General features: G+C 46.6%; 1 protein-coding gene across 20 annotated transcripts in view; it reads left to right on the forward strand.

Annotated features, from left to right (window-relative positions):
- The window catches only part of DTNA (dystrobrevin alpha), a 742,978-nt gene that overhangs the window by 380,340 nt on the left and 339,722 nt on the right, over window positions 1-22,916 (forward strand). The window lies entirely within an intron of this gene.

Here is a 22,916-nt window from a genome sequence, read left to right on the forward strand (position 1 = left end):
AAAATGTAAACCCACACAGTGGTCACAAGCACACATGTTTGTTCACATATTAGAATCAGTTTGTGTTTCCCTTTCTTACTCAGACGTCACATCCCCTTTCCTCCATACTGTACGGGCGTCCCTCGCTAGGGATGGGAAGCAGAACCTTTTTCACCTGAAAAATTGTCTTCCCACCTGGCGCAACTCTTCAGTCCTCTTTTCGGTGTCGAGGGGAGCAGACCTCTTTCACCTTAGGCTGTGGTTGAGGCCCTATTTTCTGCTCGTAATTCCATGCTACAACTTCCACAGAGATATTTTTTCCCTTTTTTCCATCTAGCAAATTTTTTCAGAGTCATATGTACTCTCTCCTCTGGTGCCACGCTCCTCGGGAGCGGTTCTCAGGAGCATATCAAAGAGTACGTCAGGCAGAAGACCAGGCCAAAGGTAGGTGCCCTGTTCTCCACTGCACCCTGCAAGTACGACGCCTTCCCTGGGAAGCGTCCAAGCAGAAGGGGCCTTCAAAGTCCTTCTACCAGCAAAGGTCCGAGGCTGTACGAGCTACCGGCCATATGGCTGAGGGGTCTAAGGATCTTCCTGGTCCCGCTGCTGAGGGGCGGCAAGCCGCTGGTACTGGGGTGCAGGGAAGGTCTGTGTCTTCGCAGTCAAGAAAGCAGGCAGAGGCTGGTCCCAGTACGATGGTCGTCACGCAGCAAGCATGTGGCACAGTACCAGACAAGATAGCCTCCCGGTCAGACAACAAGGCGGAGCATTGTAAGTGATTTCAATCCAGCACTCCAATTAAGTCAATGCCTAGTATGGGATGCCCAATGGAAACCTTTATTTATATATTTTTATGTCAAAAGTTTGTTTAATTCTGGATGATGTACCCTTACATAACGCCCGTCTCTTTGAATTCCCCCGGTCTCACTGAACCAAGAAATAGGTTTGTTTTGCAAATTAAAATATTTATTTGAAGAATTGATCAATATATCTATATCACACTTTTATGGATATGAATAATATCTGAATATCACACTTATGAATATGAACAATGATCAGCAATGGGTAATATTACAATATCAACTATCTCTTTAATCAATTAGGAGTAGAAATAGGAAGAATAATGTAGCAGAGAATACTTTGTATGGTTCAAGGAAATGCAATAATATGAAAGAATGCAACCCAGAAATAAAACTTGATATGAATTCAATCAAAAGACAATATGATCACTCTTTCCCCCTGTTATTACTCACTCCCCCCAATATGCAATATGAAGATATGGAATGAGGGCACACAGGTATCAGGAAAAACAATCAACAATGCAGTTCAATCCCACTCCCCCCCCCAGCAAGCTTAGAGAGAACAGGAATGTTTTAAAAACACAGGTCAAAATGCTTTTGAATGTGATTTGCAATAAATGGGAAAATACTAATTTTGATTTTAATTCGCTAAATGAGATTCAGAACTAGTGAGAGTGGCTTGGGATAGGTTCAGGTCAACACTAGCAATGATTATAGAATGATTAGCAGATGGAAAACAAAATACAGAAGTTGAAAGCAAGAAATAGCTATTTTACATGGAATGAAATGTAACCAAATTGCAAATTCACTGCAACTTTTCCGTGTGCGGTACACCCAATTATAGCCAAACTTTCAGGAATTGGAATGTCTTCTTGGGGAAAGCTGAGGATGTTAGCTTCAAAATGACATTTAAATGTTGTCTTTAGGACGTACGGTTTAAAAGTTAGAGGTTTTTGTGAAGGTTGATTTTTCAGAAACCGAGTCAAGATTTCAAAATGAAAGATGCGCTATTGAAGATTTAAAACAAAGATTTCTTAACACTAAAGAGTCTATGGAGCCGCAAACTACACGACAGTCCAGCCATCTAGCCAGAGGCGCCTCCGGATGGTTTCTGTCTGAACGAGACGATTGCCTTTCTCCAGAAAATATATATTAGCGCCAAGATGATTATCACTACAATTATCAAGGATTATGTGGAGGAGAGAAGAATGTAGAATAGACAAAAGAGATTCAATAATGCAGTTATGGATAGGTTGGAATGGTTGGATTGGGTTACTTAAGACTAAGAGGTTGGTTATGGACAGTTCTACACTAAATACTTACAACCATGGCTTTGGAATTGAATGGGCCCGTCAAAGATCTGGTCAAGGGTTTGGCTGAGATTCTCTCGCGACCAGACAGGTATCAGGCACTGGGTTCTGCTCTCAGCAAGGCCCTCTGATCAGCGTGGCCTCTTGGACTGGATCTGACGGGTTCTGGGTTACAGCTCTGCTCTGCGGGTCTGGATCTTGGTTCTAGCACGGGGTTCTTAGCCAGAACAGCAAAACAGCTCAGCCAGGCTGTTGGATTTTGTGGTGTGCCCCTTGGAAGTTTAGGGGTTAGAATCAGGTTGCAAAAGATTCTGAGGACTGCTGAAAAAGGGTTCAGCTTCTTGGGTTAGGCCTCTCTGCTTCAAAGTTCTAGAGTTTGGTCTCTGGATCTATGTCTGGAGCCTGAATCTGAGTGGAAAAAGTGTCTGTCCTGTCCTCAGCAGTCCCTATTTATGTATTTCCAAAGTGGGTGGGGAGGCTGATTCTACTATGCCCAACCCTCGAAGGATCTGATAGGTCCGAGAATTCCCTGTCCCCTGATTTGAGAAAGGAATTGTGTATCATCAGGTGTCAGAGTAATGCTGGGTTTATGGCCCAAAGGAAATCCCTCCCCTTTGCTTTTTCTTAGGAAATCTATTTTCCCCAAAAAACATATTTCCAAGATACACAAGTTGTTCATAATACATAATTACATGACAGATTGCCTAAGGTACATTTCTGTTCAACTCCCATCTTCCTGCGAGCTATGGTTCATAAATGACAACTTTTTCGCGCTTTCGGTGGGTTTCTCAATGTTAGTTCTGCACCAATTTCTATACATGCATGCACGTCCCCTCTGGGCACATTCCTGTAATTTGTCATGTTCCTAACATAAACACCATGGCTACAATATGAATAATGTCGGGGGTTCAGTCTCAGAACATCGTAAAGATTCCAGCTTAGTCTTAAACTGTGAGCAAATTTTTCATTTTAACAATCTCTAAGTTTCATATTTTTGTCAGTTCAGTACACTTTGCTATAAGCATTTTTATAAAACATACATTTACACCAACTTCAATCAACAATTTCAGTATGGCCCGCCTCCAGAGCTGGGCTGAGTCAGAGGGTCACATGGCCTGCCTTCCTGCCAGAGCAGTTTGTTGTTAGTCACACCCGAATTATCATTCCTATTCAGCCCAATGAATCCATTGTTTCTTGGTCTGGGCAGCAGGGGAAATCTCCTCCCCTCCAGATTAACATGTCAATGCGAAATGCGCTCCTTCTGGTGGGAAGGAACAAGGTGTGAGTTTCCTAGGGGAAGAAGGCCTCCTGGAAGTTATAACTGAATCAGGTTACCTTCTGGTTAATTGTAACATAGTTCCTTGTGAAAAAATACATTTATACATTTAAAATAAGCAAACCCATCTTTACTTCCAGTCCTTTTTCAACATGAAAATCAATGTGTGGCACTCTTATATGGCATTTTGATGTAAATCTCTTCTTTGGCATAGTTTGAGTGCAATGTTCAACTTTACACATGATAGATTTTAAATCGCCGGCTTCTGACAGAGGTGAGTAACGGTACTACACCCATTTTGACAGCTTTCATTCCATCAAGTATCTTTAAAAGAGGATTTTGTTCTGATAACATATGATTCTTGCTGACATTGTATTTATGTGGATTCTTGCAGTAGAATAATGTGGAACACACAACAAGGAGGTTGGATCTTTTAGGTGGTTTGTGAGCCATGATTTTTGCACATTTTTGACAATCAAGAAAACTGATTTCCAAACAGCTCTGTGTTTTTTTTGGCAATCAGCATTGCTTTTTCAAGTGATTATCAGGCTACTTTGTGGGTAGCCCAATGGTGAGTTCTGGCAGTGGTCTCCTGTGTTACCACTAACATAGGCAAAAATGGAAGGCGGCCTATTTTTCAGATTTTTACGGCGCAATTTTGGGTGATTTTGTAGCGAGCAGCATGCTTTCCAGTGGCCATTTCTGAGGTTTCTGCTGCCAGCAATGCACAGTAATGTTGCAGGGACTGGACAAGTGGGTTGAGCGATCCAACAGCATCCTGAACCTCACCATTCCAGTGTGCAGGGATCGGCACGTGCACCAAGGTGGGATTGGTTGCCGCCAGTCACCTGGTGCACCTCATACACAACTATATACACTATATACACACAGGGCGATACACAGACCCCAGTTACCTGAGGCAAGGTGTGGTGAGAGCACTACAACAGGTACAGGCCCAAGGACCCACACCCACGCAGCATGCAAGGACAGTTTCTTTGAGAAATTCCTTGCACTCAAGAGGTCACCTCAAATGGGCACTATACTCAGATGCGTCATCCAAGACATGCTCCCTGCAGCTCCCATGCAACCTCCTGTCTTGGTTCATACACAGTTAGCAGTGCAGGCCCAGGTTCCCACACTACCCCAGGCGTCAATTGCTGCAGCGCCCACGCCCCTGGCACACCCCCGAAGCAACTCATCAGCTCGCCGCAACTGCCTCCAGCAGGCCCGGACCCGCCGGACAGAGCGAGGGGGACACAGACGATGAGGCGGATCAAGACACTTCCTCCTCAGCTAGGTCCTTCTATTAAAGCCTGGCGGGAGTGGTGGAGTACCTGGGGATACCGCAACTGAAGGTAGAGCAACCAGAGGCGGGGGTCTTGGCCGAGGTGCTTACCATCTGGTCAACCACCAAAACGAGTATCCCGTTGCAAAAGTATGTCTAATCCCCAGCAAATGAGGGCTGGATAAAGCCCCACTCTGCACAGCCTACAAGCAAGTGCCTAGATGCCAAATATCGTCAGATGGAGGGGGGACTCCCTAATTCTGTCGGTGTACCCGCAGCCTCACTCTGCGGTTATTGTGGCTGCTTCAGTGTATGCAAAGCAACAGGCCTCCACATCTGCACCTCCTTCGGCCCTGTTAGGCAAGGAAGAAAAACTCGTAGAGGCCTATGGGATGAAGATGTATTCCAATGCTACTCCCCACCTGCGGCAGGCTAATGCTGATGCCATGTTAGCTTCCAGGAACCAAAAACTATGGAGGGAGATAGCAGAATTCCTCCCTGAGCTTCCGGCACACAGTCAGGTGAGATTCAAGGCAAGTCTGGCAGAGGCGAAGATAGTGGCCCAGGACATTATCGGGTCGACAGTGGCACATATGGATACCGCAGGCAGGGCTGTATGTGTGACCACCCAAATAGAGGAGGGCCGCATGGCTTAAGGTAACCAAGTTTGACCCTTGTTAGGCAGAAACCTGTGCAGTTCCCTTAGGGACCACTGCAAAAAGTTTAAGACTACAGGAGTAAGCAGTAAACCCAATTGGTAGCAGTCTGCACCACCCAGATTTACCTGGTAGCTGTGGCTGAGCAGTCAGACTTCTCTCAAGAAGAGTTAGGCAGTATATAGAGTATACACAATAGGGCCAAAAATACACTAGCACAAGCAAACACTGACCAGAGCATTGGTATAGAAGTATATAATTATTTATTTAAAAACACACTTGTAAAAACACACTGGCACTAATATGTCAAGCAAGTTCAAACACAGTCACTATAAGTATATACACCTCCCTAGTTAATTATTCGACAAGTCTAGGTTAAGACACCACTTAGTTAGCAAAACAGAGGTGAGCGCGTAACCGTAGATGGCACTCCAATAATTTGTTTAAAAAAGGAGAGAAAAGGCAGAATAGGAAAATAACACAGTACCAACACTTTTAAGAAACCACAGCAAGCCAAGAAAGGCAGGGTCTACTGTAGAGCAAAAAGTTCATAGGCCAGGCCCACTCTTGGAGAAAGCAAGGCGGAATGTGCCCCAGATCACACAGTGGAAATGCACTCAAAGTCTTTGCAGAAAAGTCAAAAGAGGTTGGATTAAGTCAGAAAGGTAATGTTAGCAGGTCCGAGGTCACCCCAGGATAGAGAGTCAAGGATTTACGGGACACCTTGGACAGTCTGTTGCAAGGGAGACCAGGCGGGACACAGTACCTGAAATGGTGAAAAAGCTCCAGCGGGGGCAGTTGTTCCTGGCAGCGGGTGCAAGTTGGGGCTTCGTCCAGGGGAAGAGAGGATCTCGACGTGGAGGAAAGCTGGAGGTCGTTGCACTGCCAGGGAAGAAACAAGCCGCAGAGTTTCCCGGTTAAAAGGTACTACCCTTTTATTCGCGGTAGTGGTGAAGCGTGGCTATCCGGCCGCCGGGGTGCTTGGCACGGGCGATTTGACCACGAGATGATCCAGGAAGGCGAAAAAAGTGAACTGGTTGGTCCCACCAGCTCAAAGGGAAGAAGACTCTCCTGGAAGAAGATCTCGTCTGTCGTTGGGAAAGTGGTGAGTTTCGTACAGCAGGGCTCCACCGGTGGTGTCGTCGTCGTAGATGGCTCAGCTTCTCCCCTCTTCGGATTCTTTAGGTCCTGTGGCGACTTCTGAAGTTCCAGTCCCCAAAGCCCTGCTTTTATGCAGCAAAACCCCCATTCATCAGCCTAGCTGTCACTCAAACATGCTAAGTGGTGAGCCGGGCGGCTCACCACTGGGCCAATCACACAAGAGTGCGACTTGAGTTGCCAAGGCAACTCACTCCAGGGTGCCTAATCCCCCTCCCACACATCCTGTTGACACCAGAGTGGCACCATTTGGAGGGCTTCTGTGGAGAAGCCCACCAAAAATTGGAACAAAGGGCTCGACTTGGGTTAGAGTTTCAGAGGCGAACACAAACACCATTTTAAAACCGAGTCCTGGCAAAAAGACCCAACCGGGGAATAAATATTAAATAAATAACCCGGCGGTATCTTTAACATTGCACCAAAGTGGTGCGTTTAAAATGAATGGGAAAATCCCATAGGAAATATTCCTGTGGAATATTTCGTGTGGTATCCACTGCCACCAGCCAGAAACTCGACAAGGGGGGACTGGACAGTGCCCCCTTGGAAAACAGACCCGGGGGCAATCGAATTACCCCTACCAGTACTTCGACAATATGATGGTTTGTACTGGTTCTGTTCACAATTTGAGACTAGTAAAGCCAATGGTGACTTTACATGCCCTGGGAGACAGTAGTCAGTCCCAGGGTATGGAGTCTATGTTTGGGGGTCACTATGACACCCCTGTGTTACTGCACTGAGGGTGCTGTGTAACACATATACCAAAAACACATGAAGCCCTATGGAGTAAAAGACCCCATAGCCCATAAAACACATTACATAGTCAAAGGACATTCTCAAATCATGCCTAAGAGTGGGAGAAAAAGAGTCTCATTCTTAGCAGGAGAAAAAAAGAAACCCCAAAAATCCAGCAAAGCTGCTGGGGGACTCACTAGGTTTGGGAAATTAGCCTTAACAGAGAATTCTCCCCAACAACCCTGATGTGCAGGAATGCATTCTCAACCTGCCATTCGAGGGAGGGGACTTGTTCCATTCGTCTACACAGTACGAGCTTGACAAGAAAAACAGCTCCCAAATAGCGAAGTTCCTGGCAATATTAAATAAGCCTGCATCTAAGAGCTTTAGCCAGAGTCGCCCACGCTCTGACAGAGGTAGTTCGTTTGGTGGTTCCTGGGAGTTCCAGGAGCGCTGTACTAGGCAGCCTGACAGGTTGCCCAGCCAGCACTAACCAAAGCATCACAAATCATGCATAAGGGGTTCTTCAGTCGCCCTCCCTGGCACCAGCCTCAGAGGGTAAGAAACAGTGATGTTGCCATCCAGATTCACAGTTCTCCAGTGGGGGGCATGCTTGCCCTTCATTTTCTGTCCTGGCGGCCAAGGTTCGTGAACCCATGAATTCTCTCAATGGTTTCCTCAGGCCTCCGCCTAACAATACCTCCATCTCCTCCTTCCCCCTCCCCCATCCCACAGATTGGGACGGCAGCTCTCTGGCAAATATCTGCTCACTCCTAGCAAGCCAGGCAGTGGAGGAGGTCCCAACCTCACATCGAGGCATGGGTTTCTACTCCTGCATCTTTGCCATACAGAAAAAGAACCAGACTGGACTGAGAGTTGGCCTGGACCTTTCAACTTTGAAGCTTTCCCAACCCCTTCAAAAGTTCAAGATGGTTATGCCAGTGCTGATAGCGGAGACACTGTGTGGAGGAGACTGGATGTGCTCCCTGGATCTAAAGGATGCTTACCTGCACGTCCCGATTTGGGAGCCCCATCGTTCCTTCCTACGTTTCAAGATCATGGGCTTTAATTTTCGATACAAGGTCCTCCAATTTGGCCTCAATTCGGCCCGAGGGTCTTTACAAGGTTGATGAATGCGGTTGCAGCCTTGCTCCGAGCATAGGGCCACCACCTTTATCCATACCTTGATGACTGGCTAGTACGAGCGGAGTCGCCTGAGGGAGTCCAGTGCAAGGCAACCATCCTTATGCAAATCCTATACGAATTGGGGTTCTCCATCAACCTCAAGAAATCAGTTACTTCCCACTCAGTCCTTAGCATTCTTGGGGCTAATTTAGGATACGAGGTTGGAGAGGATCTTCCCCTTGGAGGACAAAATGACAGCAATCAAGAAGGCCACAGGGCATTTTCTCAGCAGACCAGTAACTTCGGCATGATGGTACCAGCACCTGCTGGGAATAATGGGGCTTGTCTCCTGGTGGTGCCACACACAAGGCTCAAAATGACGAGGCTGCTGCTACATTTCTCAGCCTCTTGGAATAAGGAAACAGGCTCCCAAGAGGCTCTAGTCAGCATATCACAGCACCTTCACCAGGACCTCTCGTGGTGGAGGACAGAGGCCAACCTATCAGTGGGTAGGCTGCTCAGACAGCCACTACCGGAGGTCACCATTATCACAGACTCGTCCCTGGAGGGATGGGGGCTCCCCGGGACAACCACAGTGTCCACAGAATCTGGTAGAAACAGAAACAAATAGAATAGAACACATCAACTGGCTCGAGATGATGGCCATCTGGTTTGCTCTCAAAGCGTTCCTCCCCATTGTCAGCAGCAAGCCTGTTTGCATTCAGACAGACAGATCCACATGCATGTATTACATCAACAAGCAGGGAGTACCAGGTCTTCTCCCCTCTGCAGGCTGTCCATCGACATATGGGACTGGGCACTGTCGAACAACATTTACCCTCAGCAGTCCACCTCCCAGGGGAATACAACCTGGAGGCTTACAGGCTCAGCAGGCTGGGGGTCCACAACTACGAGTGGCAGTTGAACAAGGGTGTCCTGAGGGAGATCCTAATCAGGTGGGGCTACCCTCAGCAACAGGAGATGCCACCAGTTTGCATCCTGGATGGGACAAGGCAGATGATCTCTGGGGGATGCGCTTCAGATTCAGTGGGACTGCATGTGGGCATACGCTTTTCCCACTACACCGTTGATTCACAGGGTCATCTGCAAGGCCAAGGAGTCACAGAGGCTTTGTCTCATCCTGATAGCGCTTTGGTGGCAAGCCAGACCTTGGATCTCAGAACTCCTCCGACTGTCGGATCAACCTCCAGTCCCCCTTCCATTGGGACAAACCCCCCTACTATCCCAGCAGAGAGGTACAGTGGTTCATCCCGCTCTGCAGAAGTTAGCCCTAGAAGGTTGGTTCCTGAACATGTCACCCTAAAACGTCTGCACTTGTCACAGGGCAAGTTGGCTATCATTCAAGAAGGTAAAAAGCAGCTCCACCAGGAGTCAATACAGAAGCAAATGGACCAGGTTCTGTCACTTGGCCAAGGCAAACGAGATAGCTCCCTTGGCATGCACACTTGACCATGTGATGTCTTTCTCTGCACATCTGGCACATTCAGGTGTGCAAGTGGACACCTGTCGTACTTACCTGGCAGCCATAGGGACTTACAAAAACTCTGGAGTTAACATCTTCTCCTCCTCCAATCCAGTGGTCAAAAAGAACTTGGCGGTCTGACCAAATTGCATCCCCCAGTCAGGCAACCACACCCGGTCTGGGACCTTAACGTGGTTCTGGGCACCCTGGCCCACAAGCCTTTCGAGACCATGGCGTCAGCGGATATCAGGCTGGTTACTATAAAGACTGCTCTCCTGGTTGCCCTTACCTCACGCACAGGATCAGTGAGATACAGGCGCTAGTTGCATCAGAACCATATACCACATTTCACCGGGACAAGGTGGTGCTAGGGACACATCCATCAGTTCTCCCAAAGGTCATCATTCCACCTCAGTGAGGTTATAGTACTTTCAACATTATGTCCAAATCCGAAGGATGAGGCACAGAAGGTTTTGCAGTGTCTGTATGTCAGACGTGCTCTGAGATTTTACCTGGACAGGACTAAGAGTTTGCGCAAATCGGATGCCCTGTTCATCACGTTCGGTGGGTCAAAGCCAGGTGGGCAAGCATCCAAGGCGTCAATAGCGAGGTGGATGGTGATGGCCATCAAGGAAGCGTATGAAGGGCAACACATGATTTTGCCAGAAAACATGCACACCCACGCTGTCAGAGCCAAGGCCATGGCTGTGGCCTTCCAAAGACACGTTCCATGGCAGACAATCAGCAAGGCGGCTACTTGGGCGTCTCCATCAGCCTTCTGCAAGCACTACTGCTTGGACGCCAGGGCCAGATCAGACCCAGCATTTGGTCGGGCAGTTTTGAAAGACTTGTCCTCCTAGAGGGGGAACTCTCCTCCCCATGACTTCATTCAGTTGTAATCTTCCCTTACAGTGTAGAGGAAAGGGGACGGGACGTAGGAGTAATTATGTTACTCACCGTAGTGACTAGCGTACTCCTAGTCCATAGTTCCCTTTCCTCCAAAAGTCCCACCATCCTCCCCCGTAATAAACCTAGGAAATTGTAATATAGCTGACGCGTCAAAGGGGAGTGAGCAGAGCCAAAAAGGAGCACATGCTCCCGCGCCTGCATTTAAATTTAGAGTGGAAGACAATTTTTCTGCTGAAAAAGGTTCTGTTTCCCGTCCCTAGCGAGGGACACCCATACAGTATGGAGGAAAGGGGATTATGGACTAGGAGTATTTTAGTCACTACGGTGAGTAACATATGTTTCACACACACAATAAATACATAGAAGTGACGACATACATTTTGTCACTCCTGAATCCCACACATTGTGTTTCTTGTCTCGAAATTCAGGCAGAAGCATAATTCTCATCCCTTCCCGCCACCCTACAGACACAACTCTACCGGATCCCACAAACACACACTATAATATTGGGGAACTTTATTGGCATGAGTGAACGTTTTTTGGTCACAGCCATGTGCAAGTGGTGCACTCCCTTGTTCCTGCCAGGGGCACTCACGGGTTGCAACCCTGGTAGCGGTACCCACTTTGTTTCCTTAATTCTATCAATTCCTGTGCCATTGTGGAGCCTTCCATTTGTATTTCAAGATCCCCTTTGCAGCATTAGTTTTCTAGCCTGAGATTTCCTACGGTCCCACCTAGGCACTGTCCTTGCCTCCGATGTCACCCTGGGCTTGTAACCTAGAGCGTCATTGCCTTACTAAGCTTGTGGCCCTCATACCCTTGCAGCCCGGACATCGCTTTTCCTTTGATCAACACAGTGTTACTCCGGGGAAGCATCCCTGAGGAAATATGTAACCAAAACTTGGTTATTCAACTAATCTACCAAGTAAACTAAACTGTAACCTGCTTGATACCGCATGAACGTTGTACGCGGACTGCTCCTCTGTAATGTTATGCCTTATCGCCTTCGGGACCCATGTAACTGGTTCTATAGTGCCTGGATGCCTGAGGACTTGTGCGTGCTTTACAAGAGAAAAAAATAAACAGTTATTACATGACAAACACAGCAATGTGTAGGGTGTGGAAGGAGAAGGAGGAGACTGACACACAGGAGGCATGTTTTCGGGCAAAGACTTTTATTTTTAGCAAAATGAAGAAAACTTACCTATCCAGAACTCTAAGAGGGGTTTCCTAGCCTCAACATGGTATTAAGGAAACATCCGAATACCCACCCTAACTAAAAGTCCAATGTCAAAAACCCTTCCTCTATCCCTTGCACTCATAACCCAACTAAAACTGGATTTATCTCTTCTGGGTCCAGAAGAATGACTCCCTTCTTCTGGGCGGGTATAGTTCACAAATTAAGGGGAATATCTCCCTTCCCCTGGCATTTCTTAGGCTGTTTTTACAGTTCCACAACAAAGGGGGAAATGTCTCTTCCCTTGGCCTTTCCAAGACTCTTGATGAGCCTCTCCAGTAGCTCAGTTGAGCAGTCCTGGAATGCTCCCCTGTGAGGTACTGCCACGAGGAAGATGTACATTTTAGGAACTCCTCCTCAGTCACAGCTGGTTCCTTGACCCTGTATGTGTCCAGCTGGGTTTCCTCCAGTATCCCCAGTGCACTCTCCTGCCAGGTATACAGGTTCTCCACTTGAGGGTCCTTGACCCCGTTACAATGGCTTCTCATTCTTGGGCCCCATACCCCTTCACTTTGGCTTTTCGTGTTGTGGTCCCAGACCCCTTTACATTGGTTTCTCTTGCCCCCGCCGGTTTGCTGGGCTGCCCCTGTACCTTCTGTATGGGCTCCCGGTCGCTCACCTCAGTCTCTGGCTTCTACGCATCTTCCGACAGTTTCAGGTTTGTGCACTGCCCTATGCAGCACCCCAGCACTTCCTGGGAGCCAGGCTACGCATACCCTCGTCCAGCATTGGTGTTTCAGTCTTCTCTGGAGCAGGTAGGGATGGCATAACTTCTCTCGCTAGGGGCTGGTCAGCAGCTGCAGGACCAGCTTCTTTGCCTGCGGTGTGGTGCCTTTGCTTGCAGTGCCTCTGGGGAGGGACTGACCCAATGATTATTCCCTTTTCCATGTTTAAGTCCCATCTCATACGAGAACTATACTGTTCGGTGAGATTATCTTGATGGTTCTTCATGGCTCCAAGTGTCTTCTTCGTCCCAGTATCTCGAGATTTCAGTTCAATGGAGTCAACCATGTTCTTCCTCATCCCAGTACTACTAGTACTGTTGGTGTGGCATAAGTGCATGGGGGAACCTATGGGGTAAGAGGAAGGTAAGGAAGGCAAGGGGGGAAAAATGAGTGAGGGATGATTATACTGCATTGGCCCATGATGACCTCCCTGTATCCCAGAGGGCGGCTCCATCCCCATGAGATCATCCCGCTGAGTACCTCCTGGAAAGGGTCCCTTCTTCTGGGAGAAGACCTCATCGGATTTGTCATAAATATATTAACATTCGACTGGGATGAGGTTGGGTGGTTCATAGGTCACTGCGGGACACGAAAGTAGGCCTTATCACTTTCCACACTTCTTTTATTTAAGGTTTTTTTTGTTGCCGCTTCCTCCCTACCCCCTCTTTAAGCCCATGGCCTCCCCTCTATCTTATTCTTCATCTTTTGAATACCTTTGCATCTGGCATCCCCCTTTTCCGTCTCACCTCTCTAGGGACCCTAACCCTAGTGGCAACTAATGGAAAGGGGAGGCTCCTGCTGGGCAGGTGTGCATTGCCAGTAAGGGCAGTGTACCCTAAGGTATTCCCTGTGGTAGACGCAGTCACAGATATTGTGCTTGCAAAACACTGGGAATGTACTGGTTTCAGGAAGTCAGTGATTCTCAGTCATTAGATAGTTATGGGGATATTGGCTGAGATCATAAATTGCTTTCTAAATATATTTTTTATGTATTTTAATGTTTGTTATGCGCTACACGCCATGGGCCTCAGAGCGCAAGAAGTAGAGGGTAAGAGGACCGATTCAGAAAGGAAGGATTAAACCAAGTTAAAAGGGAGGGTTTTCACTGATTGCTTAAAAATCATCAGAGAAGAAGATGCTCTTATATTCATCAGGAGTGAGTTCCATTCCCTGGATGCCTGAATTTCAAACGTCTACTGCCAAATTTCTCCAAACGGTAGCGTGTTTGGTTGGTGTCCAGTCAACTCGTCGAAAAAAAACTGGTCGACTGCAATTTGGTCGACGCAATTTGGTCGAAAACCATTTCGTCGAAAATTTTTTTTTATTTATATATTTATTTTTGGGTTTTCGTTTTGTTAAAAAAATGGGTTTTTAGAGAAAAAAAGAGGGTTGGGGGGGGGGACCCCCCCCAAAAAAAAAAAAAAGGGTTAAAATAGAAAAAAAAAAAAAAAAAATTCGACGAAATGGTTTTCGACCAATTTGATTCGACCATTTGTCTGGTCGACCAATTTTTTTCGACGAATTCACTGGCAACCTGTTTGGTTCAATGAGAGAGTATCATTGGATCGTAATGACCTGATGGATTGTTTAGCGGATATCCTGTCCAGGAGATATTGGAGGGCTGCTCTATGTTGGCATTTGTATGTCAAAGATAAGATTTTGTGTCTAATTCTCTGTTTTACAGAGAGCCAGTATAGAGTTTTCCTGAATGAGGAGATGTGTTCATGTTTGGTGAGTCAAGAAATAGTCCTGATGGTGCCATTTTGCGAGGTCTGCAAGCGCTGCAGGTTGGTCTCAGAAGTGCCGACAAGCAGGCTGTTGCAATAGTTGAGGCAGGAATTGAGTAGTGCTGTTGCCAGCAGTGATCTATTTTCGAAGGAAAGATGGGGGCGAATGTGATGGATGAGTTTGATCACATGGCCACACGAGGAGCGAACCTGTGAAACGTGTTGCTTCATAGAGAGCTCATGATCCAGGACAACACTCAGTGTTCTTATGGACTTACTGACAGGGATTTGAATTACAGAGATAACAAAATGGTCATAGAGGTCATCAAGTTTTTTTATGCGTTGGCTGGAAGCTATGATCAGAAGCTCGGTTTTTTCACTATTTAGCGCAAGGGAGTTCTGTGCCATCCATGATTGAATCGCCCCATGAACTTCATTCAGGATTTCAGAGTCTTGTGAATGTGTCCCAGTGAATTTAAAAAATACCTGGGTGTCATCTGCGTAATTCGCGTAATGGACCCCCAGTCTGTCCATCAGGTCAAGGAGGGGCCTAGTGTAGATATTGAAAAGAATTGGAGATAAGAGCCCTGGGGAACTCCGCACATGGACAGAATTGACAATGCCTGGCCGGTCTCTACCACTACTCTAGATGTTCTTGGACCCAAAAAAGATTTGATCCAGTGACATGCCCCATCTGAGCATTTAGCAACAGTTTTAAGCCTCCCTTGCAGTAGGTTGTGATCAATAAGATCAAAGACCGCAGAGAGGTCCAACAAAACCAGAAGGGCTGGCTGACCTTGCTCTACAATCCCTGCAATGTTGGATTTATGCTCCAATAGGGCCATCTCAGTTCCATGCTGGGCTCTGAAGCCTGATTGATGGGCATTCAATTTGTTATTTTCCTCTATGAATGTATTCAGTTGTAGATATGCTACTCGGTCTATGATCGTCAATAAGCAGAGAACATTAGCGATTGGTCTGTAGTTCTTGCCATTGGCTGGATCAAGTGTGGTTTTCTTTAGGATGGGGTAATCCAGACATCCTTCAGTGATGCTGGCACATAACTGTCCCTGAAGGACATGTTGACCATTCTGGTGATCCAAGGAACTAGGAGATCTAAGGAACCCTTTGGAATGTCAGTAGGGCAGACGTCTTCAAGGCAGGAAGTGGATTTGAATGTTTCCACTATGTTGAGGATTTCTTATTCTGAACAGCTCCGAAATACAAATCTAGGGCTAGTAATGTCTTCATTACATTGGGGCAGGCGTTCACAGGGACTTTGGTCGTTTTGGAAGCTAGACTAGTTTGCCGTTTAGCAATGGCCATTCTATGACCAGACGTTTTGGAGGAGAATTCATTCTGAATGGATTGACACCATGCTGAGTCTTTTATCGTAGCGGGAAAGGGGACATATGATTCTCAAATTCTTTGTATATATAATTTTGGGGAGGTGAGCTTTATAATTGGTCTGAGGCATGCATTATTATGCAAAATGAGATATAGTGAGCATAACTACTCCCACCCAATAATTATACCACCCCGAGAAAGGGGGAATATTTTTTCTGAATACACTGATTTGCTGTCCCTGTTGTTTTTGAATGGGCACAGGCGATCACACAGATGTGCACCTGTTCCTCCCATATCGTGCCAACTGGTCATGAGTTGATGGCACTCTTCTAGAATAATTTCCTAGATTTCAAAATGGCCCAATTACTTAATGGTAATCTTTATTGCCTCAAGTCCAGGTCTTCTTTGTCACAGTGCCTACTCAATGATGTGAGACCTTGCTTCAAAAGCCCTCTAAAAATGTTTTGCTCCTCCCATTTCTTTTTTTTAAAACTTCTCTGCCACATTGGGTATAGAAGTGCCTGTTACTCGCAGAGAAATACTATGTGATTATAATGCAGGTTAAAATCCACAATTGGCCTCAGGAGAGAGGAATGTCAAGGACTGAAATGGGGAAGACATGGACTTGGAATAATAAAGATTATTTGTAAGTAATCTTCCCACTACCTCCTCGGCCGTCTCCCTTGTCACAGTTCTTTGTACAAACCTGGAATCTTTGCAGAGAGGATCAAGACAAGAACGTGCAGTTCTTGCTTTGGAATTCATGTTGTGATAGCTGGATAATTTATCACAAGATAAAACTGTAGCCCTGGCCCACGGAGCGAATACCTCTGTAAATGTTAATTTTGTCCTGGGTAGAGTGGGAAACAAACGAGAGCTGCAGAGGCACTAACACCACTACCTGGAACTCCAACAGAGCCTTTGACAGCCTCCTCTGTAACTGAAAAGCATAGAAGATAAAGAGTTCTAGCCCTTGGTAATTGCTCAACTAGACAGTGCCATAGGGTAAACCTCTGGATAACACAGTACAGACAATATAATGTATCCAATACATCTACTCGTTTCCCCAGCTACACATCTTTCCAATCGGGACACCTGGAAGATGGCGCCCTATGAACTTGTGGGAAGTTGAATGTAGCCACCAATGATGAAACATTCTTGCTTGACAAAGGGGAAATGGGTCTCGACTCCAACTCCAGGCCTTGAGGGCCAAATCCATGCTGGGTTTTCAGGATACCGCTCATTAATTTTCATGAGATAAATGTGCATACAATGATTCTAAATGTCTGCGCATTTTTCCTTATGAATATTAATGAGGGATATCTTGAAAACCCGCCAGGATCCCAGCCCCCAAGGCCTGGAGTTGGACAACCCTGGCTCTAAACAAAGAAAAAATAAATTGACTTCCTAGACATTTTATTTTTGAGAAGACTTCTGGGATGTCCCAAATTGAAATTTGAAGCCAGAGGATTAGGATTGTCAATCTGGGGACTACAAATGGCAGCTAGCCCCCATACTCCGCTTGCTTTCACCCCAAAGACCATGCTCTGATTGCCACTCAGGGCATGGTTCTAATAAGCTTCTACACAGACATGGTTCAGAGCTCCTAGGCTACTATGTTGGTGATGTGTGCAGCCTAAAAGTCAAATCACATAATAGCTGAAGGGTTGCCAGAGCAACACTTTGATGAAGACAACTGCCAGGTGGCAGTAGAATAAGGTCACCCATTCAAGAGCAGAACACAGCAGGTCCTGATTAGTGCTAGAGCATGCACCCATTCTGCTAAAAACATCACCACTTGAGGAGAATCCTCAATGTGCCACCTGTTATGGAACGAATATCTTGCAAGCTGAGCCAACCATAATCCAAGAGATAGTTGTAGCATTGAAACTGTAAAATTCCGCAGCAAACCCCATTGCCGACTGGACAAGGGGTCTCTGGAGAGCTGACTGGCATGTACAAGTGCCTTTGCAGAAAGTGGACAGCACTTAACAAAATGTCTGAACCGCAGCGCTGTGTGAGAAACCTCAAGGTGTCTCATGTTCAAATACCTGGGGGTTGGTCACCAAGGTGGCCAGGACACAGCCATCGCTATTGGATCCAGTTCCTGGGGGTGGACCAGTGAGGGAAGATCACCTGGATGGGAGGTCCTCGGGGAGTGGAAGTGGGACACCGATGGGTGAGACGCTGTATCCCCCTTCTTATAACACCTTTGCCCCATCCTACCCCATAGAATATACAAACACTGTACTCCCCCTTTTCCAACTCTAACACTTTCACACATCACGAAAGACGACGGACAAACACCAGAGCCGTTAACCGGACGTGTCCCAACACTAGGGTCAGGCAAAGTCAGGCAATTGTCTAGAATCGCACACACCTGACGTCCCTTTCCTAACACGGATAAAAAGTGGAGCACGAGAGCACCATACAAGCAAGGCAGAGCACACAACGAGACAGCTATCCAGGCACAGCAGTTCAAGAGGAGGAGAAAGACGGCACAAACCTAGAGGGTGACATGGAGAGAAGCGACCTTTCCCTTTCCAAATAAGGCCCGTGAGACCTCAGCGGAAGGAATTGTAAGACTGTTAACAATAGCCCAAGTGTGTTGCAGCAGATGTTAATGGTGCATGGAGCGTGCCTACGCTGATAAGCAGGACAGAGGTAGATTTCAGCTACCGTGGAACCGGCCTGGATTCCCGAAATGTTGATGTAAAAGGGCAAAGCCAGCTGCAGATGAGCCAGGCACCAGACGAGGACTCACTAGAGAACTCGAGAAATTCGGGGCGATTAACCGATTGTTGAAACTACTATTACCTGGAGGCCTTGGGAAAGGCGAGAAGAGGATCAAAGTGGTCATACTGGGATCCAGTGAAATCCTCTGTACAGTCAAAAGTCTCTGTCCGGCAGACAATCGTGAATAAGGGAAGTGAATCCCACATCGTAAGAAAGAAAGAAATTGTGAGCTTGCCAGGAGTGAACCCGAAGGAGGGATGCTGATGAAAAGGGGCAAAGTCTAAAGTCCCAAAGAACAGTGTGATGACCAGAGTGAACCTGGCAGAGGGTGGTCCACATTGAACTGTTTGAAAAGACATTAAGATTCGAGAATATAAGCAGAAGAAATTTGTGTTGAAAGCCGTAGTGAACCCGACCAAGGGAGGCAAACAATTGAGAAGGATCTGCACCGAAAGAGGAGGATCCAGGGGTGAGAACCTCACATCCCAACAACACGTGAATACAACGGTATTTTGAAACTATCAGGCCATTGGAAGCAGGAAAGCTAAACCCGAAGGTCCTGATATCGTTAAGAACTATTTGCGATCTGAGCCCGGAAGAGGGAAATTCCCGGGGTGAAAAGTCATCAACCAACGTACATATTGAAAGGAACTTTTTTTTATATTGAATGCATATCTTGAAGGCAAGATACTCTTTAGAGAGCAAGAGACTTGACCATCGAAGATCCTGATAGCTGAAAACAGAACTGCTTGAGCGTGTGCTGTGCTCCAGAGCCCCGCCTTATCTCGTGCTCAAAATGTGGAGAAGGGAGACCACGACTTCCGCATCCTGACATATTATTTGTGAACACTTCTTTATTTCTTATGAACCCTATCCCACACTCTTTGTATTTAGTGTAAGGATTGACAATAGGTTGTTCTTAGTATAAGCCTTTTTATTTGATAAAATGCCACCGGGACTGCCTTATTTTGATTTGATGGTCGTCGTAGCTTGCTCCCATCTTAGATTAAGGTTTAGATTAGGCGTTTTCCACCCTATCTTTACAGTTTGATAAACACCCTTGAACTGTGACCACTTGTGTCTGTCTATTCTTGATACCATGCAATCCTTAAAGCTGTTAGTAAAAGAAATTGATCTTGCACACATTCGTGTCTCAGAAAGGTTAAAAGGAGGAATCCGCGCTACGAAGATTCAAACAGGCCCCCTGCATATACATATTAAATAAAGAATTTGTAACAAATGTTCAAAACTCTGAGCTACTGTCTCTTTCGTGAACAATTGAGGCCTTTAACAGGAATGAATCGCATCCCGATAACCTAAACTCCCAAAAAATTCTAGTGACGGGACTCATTTTAAATTGTCCCTGTTTTCTTTTCAGCTGCCAATCGAAACCAGATGTGTAGGCTACAAAACTTTCACGCGTTGGGCTCCTGTAGGATTTTGAACTCCCAACTGTTAGGTACAAAGTCCATTGCACTAACCACTGTGCTAGACGGGTTTCAATGAATGGTAGCCAATTCATTGATTACATGGGGATTTTTATTTAGTTCAAATGCAATTGTATAAACGTTTTCATTGAATACAAACTTTGCGTTGAACATGCATGTTTACATGATCTTTTTTTTCTTCATAAACAATCATAGCCGTAAAACCGACATAGATTTTTTTGTGTTCAAACAGATTTCTGTAGGAAAGAAAGGGCTACACAGGGTAGAGGAAAACAGCCTTGTCCACCCCACGCCGGAGTTATATCCTAATCTATAGAGACACCTGGATTAACTTCAGTTTTTGCATTTACATTTGCAAGAGGACCGCAGTAACCAAAGAACAAGTTCCTACACAAGAGCAGGCATTACACAGAAAGCACAGACTTTCCCTGTTGCTGTGAACTCCAATCCCCCTGCATGGAGCCCGAAGAGAACACGCAGCCATCTCCCTCATGCTGTCCACATCTAACTGGAACCAGCTGCAAAGAATCACAGGTACAACCAGCATTGCGGTGCTGGTGGGGCCGAGGCAAAGCTTCCAGTAAATATGCCCACTACACTTTTTTAAAATTGGATAACGTTTATATAATATAAACATTTCTGAGAATTGTCAGTTCCAGATATGCTTGCAATCAGTTCCATGTCGGTTTATTGACATGCATTCCTTCGAAGTAATTTATTTCGAAGGAATTATAATGAAAAAACTCTACACATGTTGTTGTTAATGTGGGTGGTTTCCCCCACCCACCCCTTTGCCTATACTAGTCCCTCCTACCCCAAGTCCCACCCACCCCTTTTGATCCCTTTATATATACATGACTTTTCGGCATCATTCCTTAAAAGTAAATTACTTTGAAGGAATGCCTATCTGCAAAACAGGGTATACTTGAAATCAACAGTGCAGATCCTCCAGGTAGTATAATTTTAGGAAACTTTGGAACTGACTGGTGCCATTAACTTGGGCTGCTGGGCCATTAGCACCCCCCAGTTCCAGCCCCTGGAATGGGGTGTTAACCAGTGGTCGAAGTGTACGAAAAGAAGTAGTGGAACTGTGTTCCCTGCTGGCCTGCACCCACTCCCCACGAACCCCATCACCACGCCCCCTCCCACACATAATACACACCCCCAAACTAGGGTGACCAGACATCCGGGTTTTCCCGGGACAGTCCGGGGAAATCACCCGATGTCCGGGGGTCCCGGGAGTTTTTTACTTTTATAAACCCCGTCCGGGATTTTGGATATGGTCACTTTTTTGCCGGGACCCGATTTCGAAATAGCGAAATCGGGTCCCGGCGCAAATCTTTTTGCACGAATGGGGGCGTGAAATGCTTTTCATGCCCCCATTTCCTCCCCTTTCTCCTCCCCTTTCCCCTCCCCGGCGCTCTCCTCCAATGAGAGGAGTGTGAATGTTAGCACACCCCCTCCGCGCCCCCCCGCAACATGCCACCGACATAGAAGTAGGACTAAAGTTGTGTGTGTATTTACCTTAGTCCTACTTCTATGTCGGTGACCCGTCCGGGTTTCTTTTTTAAAAAGTCTGGTCACCCTACCCCAAACACTTGCACCTACTGTTTAAGGGAACATTCATTGCAGTGCACTGAAAGTGCAAGTTTCAACTTCTTCCTACACATTTATTTTAAAACGAAACCATTCCGGAATGGTTTCTTTTTAGAAAAGTATAGGAGCTGTAAAAGGTCATTTAAACAAGTAGAGGACCACTGCTCCCGACCGCTCCCGCTCACTTCAACCACTGGTGTTAACACCATTAGCACCCCGGGTTACCACTTTTCATTCATGGAACAGGACGCAGCGTGTGTCCTGTTCAATGAATGAAAATAGATATTCAAAGTGGCCGCCATGGTTGTAGAAGGCAGGGCTCCGTACGGAGCCCCTCTTCGATTGCCATAGCAGCTGGAAAAGTGAGGAGGGAATCTGCTGCAGTGCTAGCTGGTGCCACTACCACAACAATAAGGTAAGTGGGGCAAGGAAGGGGGGTTGGGAAATGGAAAAAATGGGAGGGTGGGGGAAGAAGGCAGCCCGCGGTGGGGGAGGCGGCACCCTGCAGGTTCTGTGGAACGTGGGCTGAGATCAGAGATTTCAGCCCATGATCTGCAGCACCTGATTGGCTCCGTCCCCGCCCCGGGTGCTAATATGCTCTAGGAAATGCAAGAGAACATTTGCAAAGCAATACCTACCTCTAAGCAAGCAAGGGACCCGTATGATCCAACAGAGGCTCAAGAGAACAAATGTGCCCAGCAGTGCCTGTTTTGGAGTAGTAAAGAGATCTATTTGAAGCCGAAGAGAGCATGTGTGCCCAGCACTGCCTATTTCTGAGTGAGAAAGAGGATCAGCAAGACCTACATGAAGGATAAGAGAGCATGTGTGCCCAGCACTGCCTATTTCTGAGTGAGAAAGAGGATCAGCAAGACCTACATGAAGCCGAAGAGAGCATGTGTGCCCAGCACTGCCTATTTCTGAGTGAGAAAGAGGATCAGCAAGACCTACATGAAGGATAAGAGAGCCGGTCTAAGTCTATTTCACCTCGGGTCCACCGAGGCTACTGAAATGCAATTTGGGGGGATACGAGTGGAGAGGATCAGGTTCGCCTGGCAATTCCCTTATTCCAGAAAGCTTACAGAATGCAGGGGTAGCTATACCCTACATCTCAGTGACCAGTCCTTTCCAGCATAAACCTACAGGATATTACTTTAGTATTAGATTGATTTCTGACAAGCTGGGGTGGGCCCTCAAAGTGTTAAGTCACCCATGTCTAAGTGCACATTGCATCCAACCTGCGATCCCAAATGGGCAAATGGGCAGGGACTATCCTAAAAGGAAAGAATAAGATATTTACAAAGCCGAAAACTATCCAGAAAGTCATCTCCAGGCAGTAGCACACTACTGCTTGCCTATCATATGCTGTAGAGGGGCACATATGAACAGT

This window comes from Ambystoma mexicanum, chromosome 5q, assembly GCF_040938575.1.
Source record: "Ambystoma mexicanum isolate Mex_15411 chromosome 5q, UKY_AmexF1_1, whole genome shotgun sequence".
In the NCBI taxonomy this organism is placed as follows: domain Eukaryota; kingdom Metazoa; phylum Chordata; class Amphibia; order Caudata; family Ambystomatidae; genus Ambystoma; species Ambystoma mexicanum.